The sequence below is a fragment of the Rhinichthys klamathensis genome, unplaced genomic scaffold (assembly GCF_029890125.1).
Source record: "Rhinichthys klamathensis goyatoka isolate OS25496 unplaced genomic scaffold, OSU_Roscu_1.1 h1tg000578l_1, whole genome shotgun sequence".
NCBI classification, from domain to species: Eukaryota; Metazoa; Chordata; class Actinopteri; order Cypriniformes; family Leuciscidae; genus Rhinichthys; species Rhinichthys klamathensis.
This window is the reverse complement of record NW_026607042.1, coordinates 1181315-1195668: the sequence shown is the minus strand read 5'-3', so window position 1 is coordinate 1195668 and position 14354 is coordinate 1181315.

Sequence of the window (14354 nt, the reverse complement as noted above, 5' to 3'; positions counted from 1 at the left end):
TTCTGGCCAAATTCTTTTCAAAGGCTTACTTGCTATGCATACTCATATAGTTCTTTTGATGTTACTTCAACCATAGATAGACCATATTTGACCTTATGAGCACATTTCTGGAGAAAGAGTCCTTAATCTTGAACTTTCTATACATAATCATAGACTCTTTCTGAAGTTTTATCAGCAGGAGAGTGGTCCATTTTTGACCTACTTAACATATTTCTGGCCAAAGTCTTATCACAGACTAACTTACTATTTATACTTATAGACTTCTTTTGATGTTACTTCAACCATATATTAGACAATATTTGATCTTATGAAAACATTTCTGGGCAGAGTCCTTAATCTTGAACTTTTATACATACTCAGACTCCTTTTGATGTTTCATCAGTAGTTCAAATATGACTTTATGTAAATTTTTCTTGCCAGAGAATCCTTGAACTTGATCTTTCTATACATACTCATAGACTCCTCCTGATGTTCCATCAGCAAGAGAGTGGTCCAAATTTGACCCATTTAACATATTTCAGGCCAAAGAGTCTTTGAACTTGAACTTGAACTTTCTAAAAATACTCATAGACTCCTTCTGATGTTTCATCAGCCAGACAGTGGTCCATATTTGACCTACTTAACACATTTTTTGCCAAAGTCTTATCAAAGGCTAACCTACTATTTATACTTATAGACTTCTTTTGATGTTACTTCAACAATATATTAGACCATATTTGATCTTATGAACACATTTCTGGACAAAGAGTCCTTAATCTTGAACTTTCTATACATGCTCATAGACTCCTTCTCATGTTTCATCAGCCAGACAGTGGTCAATATTAGACCCACTTAACATATTTTTGGCCAAAGAGTCTTTGATCTTGAACTTTCTATAAATACTCATAGACTCCTTCTGATGTTTCATCAGCCAGACAGTGGTCCATATTTGACTTCCTTAACATATTTCTGTCCAAAGAGTCTTTGAACTTGAACTTGAACTTTCTAAAAATACTCATAAGCTCCTTCTGATGTTACATCAGCCAGACAGTGGTCCATATTTGACCTACTTAACATATTTCTGGCCAAAGTCTTATCAAAGGCTAACTTACTATGCGTACTCATAGAGTTCCTTTGATGTTACTTCAACCATAGATTAGACCATATTTGACCTTATGAGCACATTTCTGGAGAAAGAGTCCTTAATCTTGAACTTTCTATACATACTCATAGACTCCTTCTGGTGTTTCATCAGCAAGACAGTGGTCCATATTTGACCTATTAACATATTTCTGGCCAAATTCTTTTCAAAGGCTTACTTGCTATGCATACTCATAGAGTTCTTTTAATGTTACTTCAACCACAGATTAGACCATATTTGACCTTATGAGCACATTTCTGGAGAAAGAGTCCTTAATCTTGAACTTTCTATACATAATCATAGACTCTTTCTGAAGTTTTATCAGCAAGAGAGTGGACCTACTTAACATATTTCTGGCCAAAGTCTTATCACAGACTAACTTACTATTTATACTTATAGACTTCTTTTGATGTTACTTCAACCATATATTAGACAATATTTGATCTTATGAAAACATTTCTGGACAGAGTCCTTAATCTTGAACTTTTATACATAGACTCCTTCTGATGTTTCATCAGCAAGAGAGTGGTCCATATTTGACCTACTTAACACATTTTTTGCCAAAGTCTTATCAAAGGCTAACCTACTATTTATACTTATAGACTTCTTTTGATGTTACTTCAACCATATATTAGACAATATTTGATCTTATGAAAACATTTCTGGACAGAGTCCTTAATCTTGAACTTTTATACATAGACTCCTTTTGATGTTTCATCAGCAAGAGAGTGGTCCATATTTGACCTATTTAACATATTTCAGGCCAAAGAGTCTTTGAACTTGAACTTTCTATAAATACTCATAGACTCCTTCTGATATTTCATCAGCCAGACAGTGGTCCATATTTGACATACTTAACATATTTCTTGCCAAAGTCTTATCAAAGGCTAACTTTCTATGCATACTCATAGACTCCTTCTGATGTTCCATCAGCAAGAGAGTGGTCCATATTTGACCTATTTAACATATTTCTGGCCAAAGAGTCTTTGAACTTGAACTTTCAATAAATAATAGACTCCTTCTGATGTTTCATCAGCCAAAGAGTGGTCCATATTTTACCTACTTAACATATTTCTGGCCAAAGAGTCCTCGATTTTGATCTTGCTATACATTCTCATAGACTCCTTCTGATGTTTCATCAGTAGTTCAAATATGATATTTTGAACCTATTTTTGGCCTGAGAGTCCATGAACTTTCTTTAACTCTCTGGGGTCGGCGGTCTCGCCGGCGATACCAGCTCACTTTTTTCCTTATCAGTGCAAAAGAGACTCAAATTACTTTGTTGATTTTGATCTTACATATAAGTGTTATACATCATTCGATCCTGTTAAGTTTGTATTTTTTTTGTGGAACCTCACAATAAAAACAAAGTGTTGTGCTTTTCGCCAAATAAAGAAAAATAAACATGATGCGCGTTCTGCGTTCTCTCTGTCAGTGCAGTCCATTCTGAAACGCGTCCTAAGATTAACTGTAACTCCGCGATTACTTGTCACACAGGCACGAGAGATTTTTCTTTATGAAGCTTGAATTCTCTTCTTTTCAATGAAGTAATTTATATAAAAAACAAATATTCTCAGTTTATGTAATCTGTATGAAAAGAGAGTGATTTCAGTATTTTTTTCCCCAGCTCATTACACTACATTACGCGTTAATGTGACACGCCCACGGAGGACGCGCGCTATTCAAACGCAAATGTTGAGGCAAGCCATGACAACGCCCACATCAGCCGTTCCACCGCGGCGGTAAAATGTGTGGTGTATTTGCTGCCTTTTACCGCTAAGAGGCGCTACAATCATAGACTCTGAAAAGTGTTCGTTTATTCTCTCTAATGCGTAATCTGCGGCTCATTCAGAGCGATTGAAAGCTGGTAGCAGATGAATTCAACAAGTGAAACGTAGTTAAAATAATTCATAATCACAATACTGAAATTAGGCTACTGAAATGAAATTGAATAAATAATGAAAACATAAAACATTGCAATAAAAACATTTAGGCTACATCAATGACGCTTTACAAGAGCATAAGACATTAGTTCTAACAGCGTACAGACGGTAGCTCAGTGATCAACGCAATAACATGAGCTTCAAGGAGCTTCAAGCGACCCGAGATCGAATCTCAATGTAGCATACATGTTGTTAACCGATGTCGGCCGACATCGTTTATATTTGACCACCTTGATGCTTAAATAGCTAACTGTTTACTTATTTAAAGTCAAGAGTTTTGTTTAATTATCATTACAACATATTTGCTACATTCCTGTAGAACCGCAGCCGCTGCACAAAGGACATAAACTGATGAAGGAAGATTGTCAGCCGATTGCATCAGAAAATGAAAATGAAGAAGCTCGTCTTTAGTCTGCTAAATTATTGTGTAATGTAAAAGAACACTAAAATTACTTAAGTTTGAAACCAAGTTCGAACATTTCAAGGTTTAAATAAAGTGTCGGGACAGTTTTTTTAAATTTAAAACAGGGTTGCATCGGGTTTAGAGTTTATTTCTTGTGCGATGCAAAATAAGAAACACTAGGCTAATCTTATTCTTGCGACATTTTAAATTTGTATTGCCAAAGAAATGACAGCTATGTTAAACAATTAAAACAGTACAAAACGAAAATTGTCCAAAGAAACATAATTAAATTAAAAACATGCGTTTTTCTTTGCCTCTCTCGCGCTGAATTTCTTTTTAACAAGTCTATTTAGTCTCCCTCGCTGCGCGCGCCGGCCGGGTCTCTCTCGAAATTAAGCATTTCAGGGACAGGGTAAAAACACATCAGCTGATAATACTGTATATGTCGCTGCGTTATCCGACACTCTCCATATGAAAGAGGAACATTAACATTATTGTCCTGCGCGCACGATACAGCACTGAACTGTCCCTCCAACCCCCCACAGGCTATCGGAGTCTGAGGCTGACTTAACACAAAGAGAAGTCGCAATTCACACTTAAATCGCTATTCTAGACAGTGTTGATAATGAAGGAGTTAAATGATTTAAGTTGCATGTAGCCTAGTGATATTTCTGTCATAAAAGTTTATTACTAAATATTTCATTATTTCAATAATTGATGAAATAAAACTGGTTTGGGCCAGCTTTTTCCAAGCAAAACTAAATATAATCTGAAAAAACGCATGTTAATTTGTTGTCATGAACAAAATGTTCAACTCAATATTAAAGTCTACAGGGATCTTTGGATCCTTACAACCAGGCATGCAATTTGTGAATTAAGTTTATTTTTTATTTTTATTATTATTCAAATAAATATCGAACCACGGTGCTTCGTGGTAATGCTGCTAAATTAAATAACATGTATAGAATAATTATGAACTTAAATGAAACAATATCGCAACATTTCGACAAATACATTATTTGATCTGTTTTTACATTTTAATTCAGGGCGATTTAGCCTGCTACATTTAATTAGAGCGAGATTTTCACCCTTGTCTTGTCATTTTCTCATTGGGAAGCGCTTACATTACATGTTTGAGTAGATCCTCTGTACCTCTCGTTTTCATATGGATTACATAATCAGATAACATTTATTAGCCTGAATATTTAGACATTTAAAGGCTTTAGACATAGCCGATTTCTTATAGTGACTGAGCTGAAGTGGCTTTCGGTTCATTTTTGTGACGCGCAGTTCCCGGAGACAGAGACGACAGATATAGCCTACTTTTTGTTTTTGTCGTTAGCCTAATATGAATACAAGTTTACAGTTTTGAACGATGTAAGCTACTCTACTCTTATCTGTATGACCAAAAAATTACGGAGTCGCCTATTAAGTTATTTTAGCTGTAATAATGAGAAAAATAAATTAATCTAAATGAACGCGCCGCCGCGTTTGTCGAACACTAACTCACCATGCCAGAATAAAACCCGACTTTAGAAAAATGCATAGGGCCACTCGGCGTGGTGTGCCAGAACACTAAATTATAAACTTCAATATTTCATTCAAAATAATCTCAAAACGCTTTGGGAAATTTTAAAAGCCGTGCATGCATTAGGTCCACTGGAACTAATGAACAACTGAAACGCTGGTTTTGATTTTATTGTTTGTCGTTTAAACGTGCTTGTTGCATATCTCTATTTTATATTTGATATGGTCTATTGGTGAAGTAGCCTATAGCATTGATTACTGTGGAGGGAGGGGTGTGGGGATTCAAATAATTCAGCAGAAGCAGGGTGTTGTATGTCTGTCTGTGTTCCCCCTGTCTTTGTGCTTTTGGTTCAGTCCTGTTCAGTTTTCCCGCTCCTCGTTTGTGTTCATGTATACCACGCCCCCTTGTTATCTTGTTTAGCTTGTTTGGCCTTGTATTTAAGCCCTGTGTTTCAGTCCAGTCTTTGTGAGTTCTTGTTGTTGTAACATTGATGTTGGTGGTTCTGTTCCTGAGTCTTGTGCCCTAGCCAGAGTCTTTATGTAGTTTGAGTTTATTAAATAAAGTGTGCTGCAATTGGATCCTGCTTCCTCCTTGCTTCCACCTCATCATAACAGAAGAACTCACCAAACGATGGATCCAGCAGTTGTCCACAACCAGGTACTAAGAAGATTTCTAGCCTCTATGTTTCAGGATGGCCAGCTGATCGAGAAGTATGTGAGGGACTTTTTGAACTGCTGCCATCTGGGATCGCTTAATGACATTGAGCTCATGGACCTGTTCTGGAGCGGGCTGGATGCGGATATCGCGCAACTGATGCCGGATGATTATACCGGTTGGACCCTAGAGGGATATATTGACCTGGCCCTTTACTTGGGGGGTTCGGCATCTACGGTGGGCTTGGCTGATGAAGCACTCTGCCAGTTCACAGTATCCCTGGAGCCTATCCACGTCCCGCCTGTCCAGCCAGAGACCGTCCAGCCAGAGACCGTCCAGCCAGAGACCGTCCAGCCAGAGACCGTCCAGCCAGAGACCGTCCAGCCAGAGACCGTCCAGCCAGAGACCGTCCAGCCAGAGACCGTCCAGCCAGAGACTGTCCACGTCACGTCTGCCCAGCCAGAGACTGATCACGCCACGCATGCGCCGCCTGAGCCCTCAGTGACCGCAACACTGGCCATTATGGCCACAGCCATGTGGTGTGTGTGGGCTACGCACACACTTGAGCCGGTGTCCGCTGATCCTGCGCCAGAGCCCGCTGATCCTGCGCCAGAGCCCGCTGATCCTGCGCCAGAGCCCGCTGATCCTGCGCCAGAGCCCGCTGATCCTGCGCCAGAGCCCGCTGATCCTGCGCCAGAGCCCGCTGATCCTGCGCCAGAGCCCGCTGATCCTGCGCCAGAGCCCGCTGATCCTGCGCCAGAGCCCGCTGATCCTGCGCCAGAGCCCGCTGATCCTGCGCCAGAGCCCGCTGATCCTGCGCCAGAGCCCGCTGATCCTGCGCCAGAGCCCGCTGATCCTGCGCCAGAGCCCGCTGATCCTGCGCCAGAGCCCGCTGATCCTGCGCCAGAGCCCGCTGATCCTGCGCCAGAGCCCGCTGATCCTGCGCCAGAGCCCGCTGATCCTGCGCCAGAGCCCGCTGATCCTGCGCCAGAACCCGCTGATCCTGCGCCAGAGCCCGCTGATCCTGCTGATGACCCCATGGCTGCCCCCAAGAAAATTTTGGGGGGGGGCAGTAGGATCCTGGACGGGACTGTGAAAGCCGCACCGCCGTGGCCGCCCGAGGGGTCTTCACCGCCGTGGCCGCCCGAGGGGTCTTCGCCGCCGTGGCCGCCCGAGGGGTCTTCGCCGCCGTGGCCGCCCGAGGGGTCTTCGCCGCCGTGGCCGCCCGAGGGGTCTTCGCCGCCGTGGCCGCCCGAGGGGTCTTCGCCGCCGTGGCCGCCCGAGGGGTCTTCGCCGCCGTGGCCGCCCGAGGGGTCTTCGCCGCCGTGGCCGCCCGAGGGGTCTTCGCCGCCGTGGCCGCCCGAGGGGTCTTCGCCGCCGTGGCCGCCCGAGGGGTCTTCGCCGCCGTGGCCGCCCGAGGGGTCTTCGCCGCCGTGGCCGCCCGAGGGGTCTTCGCCGCCGTGGCCGCCCGAACTACCTAGTCCACCCTGGTCGCCTGCGCAGCCTGCTCCACCCTGGACGCCCGAGGGGCCGACAGCTCCGCCCTGGACGCCCGAGGGTCCGACAGCTCCGCCCTGGACGCCCGAGGGTCCGAAAGCTCCGCCCTGGACGCCCGAGGGTCCGACAGCTTCGCCCTGGATGCCCGAGGGTCCACAGCTGCTCCGCCCTGGTCACGCCCACAGCCTGCTCCGCCGTGGCCTCGCCCTCAGCCTGCTCCGTCGTGGACACGCCCACAGCCTGCTCCGCCCTGGCAGTCTGTTCGTCCTGCTCCGCCCATGTTCCATGGCCCAGGTCCGCCATCGCAAGACCCCGGTCCCGTTCCCTGCACGGACCTGGCCCGCCATCCCTCCCCCGGGACCGCCTCCGCTCCACCATCCTCCCGAACTATGTCTCTAGTTTTGATGGGCGTCGGGAGCCGCCCATAGAGGGGGGGCTATGTTGTATGTCTGTCTGTGTTCCGTGCTTTTGGTTCAGTCCTGTTCAGTTTTCCCGCTCCTCGTTTGTGTTCATGTATACCACGCCCCCTTGTTATCTTGTTTAGCTTGTTTGGCCTTGTATTTAAGCCCTGTGTTTCAGTCCAGTCTTTGTGAGTTCTTGTTGTTGTAACATTGATGTTGGTGGTTCTGTTCCTGAGTCTTGTGCCCTAGCCAGAGTCTTTATGTAGTTTGAGTTTATTAAATAAAGTGTGCTGCAATTGGATCCTGCTTCCTCCTTGCTTCCACCTCATCATAACACAGGGATGTTTAGACCAGAAGGAAATCCCCGTCCCCCCAAATCACACTTTACTTAAAACCATGTTTTTAAAAACTCTAGGTTGTAGGGAATCAAATAATAATAATAATTACAATAGGTTTTCAGCACTTCGTGCTTGAACACCTAAATAGGCCTAATATATATATATATATTAGGGCTGTGTATCACCAACAATGTCACAATACGATACGCATCACGATACTAAAGCCACGATACGATACGTATCACGATATGGATCAATTTGGAATTTAAATTTCTTTTAAACAGAGTTTAGTAGCAGTAATATCTTTATTGAATAAACAGTGTTATAACAGTTGTGATAACTGAAAAACTATTTAGTTTTTGTCATTATAAAAAAAGGAGAGTTCAATTAAATAAGTGTTGGAATGTGCACCAAACAAAGTAATTTCTTTACATTACGTTGAAATCATTTTAAACAAATAAATACAATAGAATAAATATAGCCTACCAATAAAGAGAAAAGTTTTTGAATAGGTCAGAAACTTAAAGTAATTAAATGTAAAATAACATTGGGTAGTATTTTAGTCCTGACTAAATTAAATACATTGGCTATAAATCCAGATTCCTTATAATTAAAGCTATCTTTTGTTGTTTTGACGACAATATTAATGACAGACACACATGGCTGCTGTCACTTTAAGAGCTAGTGCACGGATCCTGTGTTCATTATACTGTTACATGCATTAACCGACTGTGTTGGATACTCACCAAGATTGACATTTTTGACATCATTTTGCTTGTTTTTGTCCGTAAAAGCGATATAATCCGTGAAAAAGAACTTTTGTTACTCACAGGCTGTTTGTGAGGCGGGTTTACTCTATGTATGCATGCAGAGAAAACCATCTCTCAGAGAGCGTGCGAGTACTGAATAGTTTAAAATCGCTTGAATGTTTTGCGTGGTAAGACTTAAAAAGACGAGCGAATGGTAAACTTAAGTGACAATGCAATACTCGCCCGAATATGCAAGTGAATATTCCGTCATGTCCCAACTCCCGAAAGCGAGAGTGTATCGCCGCCTTCAGCGCGTTTGACGCTTGCCTTGAGCAACCCATTTTGAGAGACAGAGACAGAAGACGCTGCACAGCTGAACACTCACGCTGTTTGTGAAATTGTGTCTTGCAGAATGTTTTAAAATGACTAATTCGATGTTATAACCTGTATGGATTACAGTTTTTCTCGATTGCTAAGACACATTTCTTGAAAGCTGCTCTCCTTTTCTCTAAACTGTGAACACAAAACCCAATTTTCAAGCTATATTCACAAAACCTCAGACTCTTCTTGCTAAACCAAACTTTCACCTCAAAACAGTTCAATCTGTGCTCAAAACTGAACTATGTTGTCAAATCGTGCCCCAAGTCAATCAAAATTAAAAACACTACTGAACAGTCACTAAACACTACGTAGAAAAATAGAAAACACAATGCTCAGGACATGAAGCTGGAGAAATAAATGTTAAGTGTTCACGGCTAAATGTATGTTGCAAAACAAAAAAAACTGTGCATTTAGAACTTGTACAAAAAGACAAAACAGAAATCTTGTGCATTTACACGTAGCACTTGTAAAAACAAACAGAAATCTTATGCGTTTGCCACTTGTGGACAGTAAGCCCATGTAAAAATAAAGTACAAAAATATACAAATAAGTGCATTACTCAGCCACAGCATCATGTCTCCGTACTGGGTCAGGCCACAGGACTTCATCCACATCACAGGCCACATTTTGTCTGGTCAGGCAACGGGGGAAAACCCCTGGCATGCCGTATCCAGGCTTGGCATGCCTCCACACCTGTGTCACCACAGGCGAGTCCCATGGCTTGCAGGAGATTTACCCTGGTGTAAGGTTGGCGTTCATATACCTTCCACCGCCATGAGGAGAAGAATTCCTCAATGGGGTTTAGGAGAGGGGAGTACGGTGGAAGGCAAAGATTACTGTACAGTAATACTGTAAAACCTTGGTTCATATTGAACCACTCTCTAAGGGCTCTGTGAAAACTCTCTCAGAATCCTCTCAGATTTATATCCATTGTAGGGCCTCACAAACCAGTGCTCTCTGAACTGGCTTACTGTATATGTTCCCTCACATCATTAGCCACAAGTGTGATCAATTTTGAGTTGTTGTGTTCAAGTGGTGACAACTGTGCTTTAATTGTGTTTGACTTTTGTCACCTGTGCTCACCATTATGCAGCACGGGTGCATCACAATGAAAATGTGTTGGCAAGTTGTGTCTAAACAGGTGAAAAGTGCTTATGGTTTTGCCAAAAGAGTGATTGATTCAATCAGTGGGTTCAGGCAACTGAGCATTTGGTTCAGACAATAGGGTTTAGTGTTTTAGCAATTGAGAAAAACTGTAATCATTATAAGTGGGAGACCTGCGGGAATAGTTAGAATAATGCGTAATACATGCAATCCCGTGCTGAAATTCGAGCCCTGCATTGGCTACATTCAAAAGCACGACAGTATCGATACAGCAGTTGCTGTATCGATACGCGCATCGTCAGGAGTTCATGACGATGTATCGTCGTATCGATATTCTGAGCACAGCCCTAATATATATATAGGCTAGCTATATATATAAAATTACTTTTTTACAGAACTGCTTTTGAAATTACGATTGGTAGCCTATTATTATACAGATGCAAAGTCGTTCTGTTGGATACTATTGTTCCTTAGTGTAAAATGAAAATGCATGGTAATTTTATTTTATAAATATAAGCAAAAACTGTATGGTGTAACAGAGTTTTAGAGCTAGACAAATCTCTCTGCATCAATAAATATAAAATTTACAGTAGACCACGTTTGATCGGGATTCGAACCCGTGTTATCTTGATGATCGAACCGTCAGTTCTACTGCTCGGCTATGCATTTTCTCACTGAGAGATGCCCAAACGTTTGTTTCTCACATGAGCGAGAAAACCTTTTCTCGTTAGCCAGAGAGTGTAGGCCTACTTTAGCCTACATGAATAAAAGTAGACCTTTTACAGTTTTAAAAGACGATATCTTATCTGTATGACCAACAATTACGCAGTAAGTTCTTTTAGCTGTTATGAGAAAAATAAATTCAAATGAACGTGCCGCCGCGTTTGTCAAACTCTAATTCAACATGCCAGAATAAAGCCAGATTTTAGAATAATCAATAATGCATAGCCACTCGGCGTGGTGTGCCAAAATACCCTAATTATAAACTTCAATATTTCATTCAAAACCATCTCAAAACGCTTTTTGACATTTTAAAAAGCCGTGAATGTATTAAGGCCACTGGAACCAGGATCGTAACTGAAACGCGCTGCATGTCTCAATACAGGAGCGCTGGTTCAGATTGTATTGTTTGTTGTTTAAACGTGCATGTTGCATATTTAAAAATATTTGTTTAAAAATAAATGTTTGTTGTAGGCTTATTTGCAAATTACCATAACTTGTAGAATTTCATCCTTACTGGTAATTGACATTAGCCCCACTTACGTTTTGATAAATGTCCCTTTGCGCCACCTGTCGGTCATTTCGCGAACGACTTTGAAATGCGACTGGTTTATTTTTATTGTATTGGTCTACTTTAAAAAATAAAACTTTATAAGACATTTATGGAAAAAGACTATTTTCTTTTCAAGATGTTTCCAACTGTAACTTTGAACCAATTCTGTAGAATGGCCCATATAGCATTTGACCAGGATTTGTTTCCAGGTATGACAAAAATGTGCTTTTGGCTTTCATTTATATTTTGATTGTTTGTATATATATATATATATATATATGTATGTGTGTGTGTGTGTGTGTGTGTGTGTATATATATATATATGTAGGCTATATATATACAAGAAAGAATGCAATGACAATATATATATATATATATATATATATATATATATATATATTATATATATATATTGTCCTTGCATTCTTTCTTGTGTGACACCCTGAAAGGCTCATTATTATGCAGGGTCACTTTCTGAGAACCACTTAATTATTCATGAGGGGGTTGGGCCGTTCCGCCCATCCGCATATTGCCTTGGCAAACAAAAAAATGTTTTTCACAATTTAAAACAATCTATTGTTTTATATGAATGATTAGGAATAGGGGTGTAACGGTACATGTATTCGTATTGAACCGTTTCGGTTCGAGGCTTCCGGTTCGGTACGCATACAAACCGAACGATTCCTTGGACCATTTTTCTTGCCGACAAAATTCGCGCTGGCGCGATCACCACAACGTTACGCAACATCAAATGGCAAACGTAATGAAAGCGGAACGAAACTGCGCTACTCATTATATTGTGCTTCACGGATCGTTTGACCAGCAACATCTGTGCAGCGCGAGCCGATCTCGATCAAGCGACACTGTTACAACACAGCGCTAAGAGATCCAGTAAAGAAAACATTTGAATTCGCCACTGAAGTAATAACATCGCTGCGAGATCTAGTGAGAAGCATTCACATTTCTCCGTTATTAACCGTAGATCTCTATTAGATCAAACAGCGCTGACGTGGAAACCAGGAGAAACATTGTGCCGTGAATGAACTAGTAATACTTTACGTCCACAGACCAGCAACATTCACCATGGATTTAATATAGTAGGCTAACACTAACTGTAACCAGTTTGGCTGGAAGAGTGAACTGCTTTCAAGTACTTCACACATCTTTTTCCAGCTCTTCAAAACTCAAATAATATATAAATAAATATATATATATTTAAATGTTATTTTTAATGTGATGACCAAAACATTATTTGTTCATCCTTCAAAGATGACCCCCATTTATAAACCTGAAAGTTTCAAGATGTAGGAAAACTCAGTTATTTAAAAATATTTTTTCTTTTAACAAATAAGAAATTTTTCTGGTATTTCTTTCTTTTTGCTGTATCGAAAACGTACCGAACCGTGACTTTAAAACCGAGGTACGTACCGAACCGTGATTTTTGTGTACCGTTACACCCCTAATTAGGAAGGATGATTTTCAGATCATTTTGAAGCAAAAACTCTAGGCGACAACGTCCATTAGTCAAAAATCTTGTGGACACATATTTAGTATGTTTTTTGTGTCCTTATTTCAAAAACTTTATTTTTTAGTTTTTTCAATAACCACGCATAAACAATATTCTCTCAAAAATACAAACATGTACATACATGTTGCTCACAAATTATGGTAGTCCTGCTTGTGCTAAATAGAGTGTAATTTCACCTGTGCCATTAATATGTTTATAAGCAACTGAAAAAAACACAAATGTCAGAGCATGTCAAAACATCTCAAGGAGCCCAAAACACCTTGGACCCCAGAGGGTTAAACACTCATAGACTCCTTCTGATGTTTCATCAGCCAGACAGTGGTCCATATTTGACCTACTTAACATATTTCAGGCCAAAGAGTCTTTGAACTTGAACTTTCTATAAATACTCATAGACTCCTTCTGATATTTCATCAGATTGAGAGTGGTCCATATTTGACCTACTTAACATATTTCTGGCCAAAGTCTTTTCAAAGGCTAACTTACTATGCATACTCATAGACTTCTTTTTATGTTATTTCAACCATAGATTAGACCATATTTGACCTTATGAACACATTTCTGGACAAAGAGTCCTTAATCTTGAACTTTCTATACTCATAGACTCCTTCTGAAGTTTCATCAGTAATTCAAATATGACTTTTTGTACATATATAGCTTGCCAGAGAATCCTTAATCTTGATCTTTCTATACATAGTCATTGACTCCTTCTGATGTTTCATCAGCCATACAGTGGTCCATAATTGACCTACTTAACATATTTTTGGCCAAATTCTTTTCAAAGGCTAACTTACTATGCATACTCATAGACTTCTTTTGATGTTACTTCAACCATAGATTAGACCATATTTGACCTTATGAACACATTTCTGGACAAAGAGTCCTTAATCTTGAACTTTCTGTACATAATCATAGAATCTTTCTGAAGTTTCATCAGTAGTTCAAATACGACTTTTTGTACATATATCTTGCCGGAGAAACATTGAACTTGATCTTTCTATACATACTCATTAACTCCTTCTGATGTTTCATCAGCCAGACAGTGGTCCATTTTAGACCTAATTAACATATTTCTGTCCAAAGAGTCTTTGAACTTGAAATTGAACTTTCTATAAATACTCATAGACTCCTTCTGATGTTTCATCAGCCAGACAGTGGTCCATATTTGACTTCCTTAACATATGTCTGTCCAAAGAGTCTTTGAACTTGAACTTGAACTTTCTATAAATACTCATAGACTCCTTCTGATGTTTCATCAGCCAGACAGTGGTCCATATTTGACTTCCTTAACATATGTCTGTCCAAAGAGTCTTTGAACTTGAACTTGAACTTTCTATAAATACTCATAGACTCCTTCTGATGTTTTATCACCAGGAGAGTGGTCCATTTTTGACCTACTTTCTGGCCAAAGTCTTATCAAAGGCTAACTTGCTAT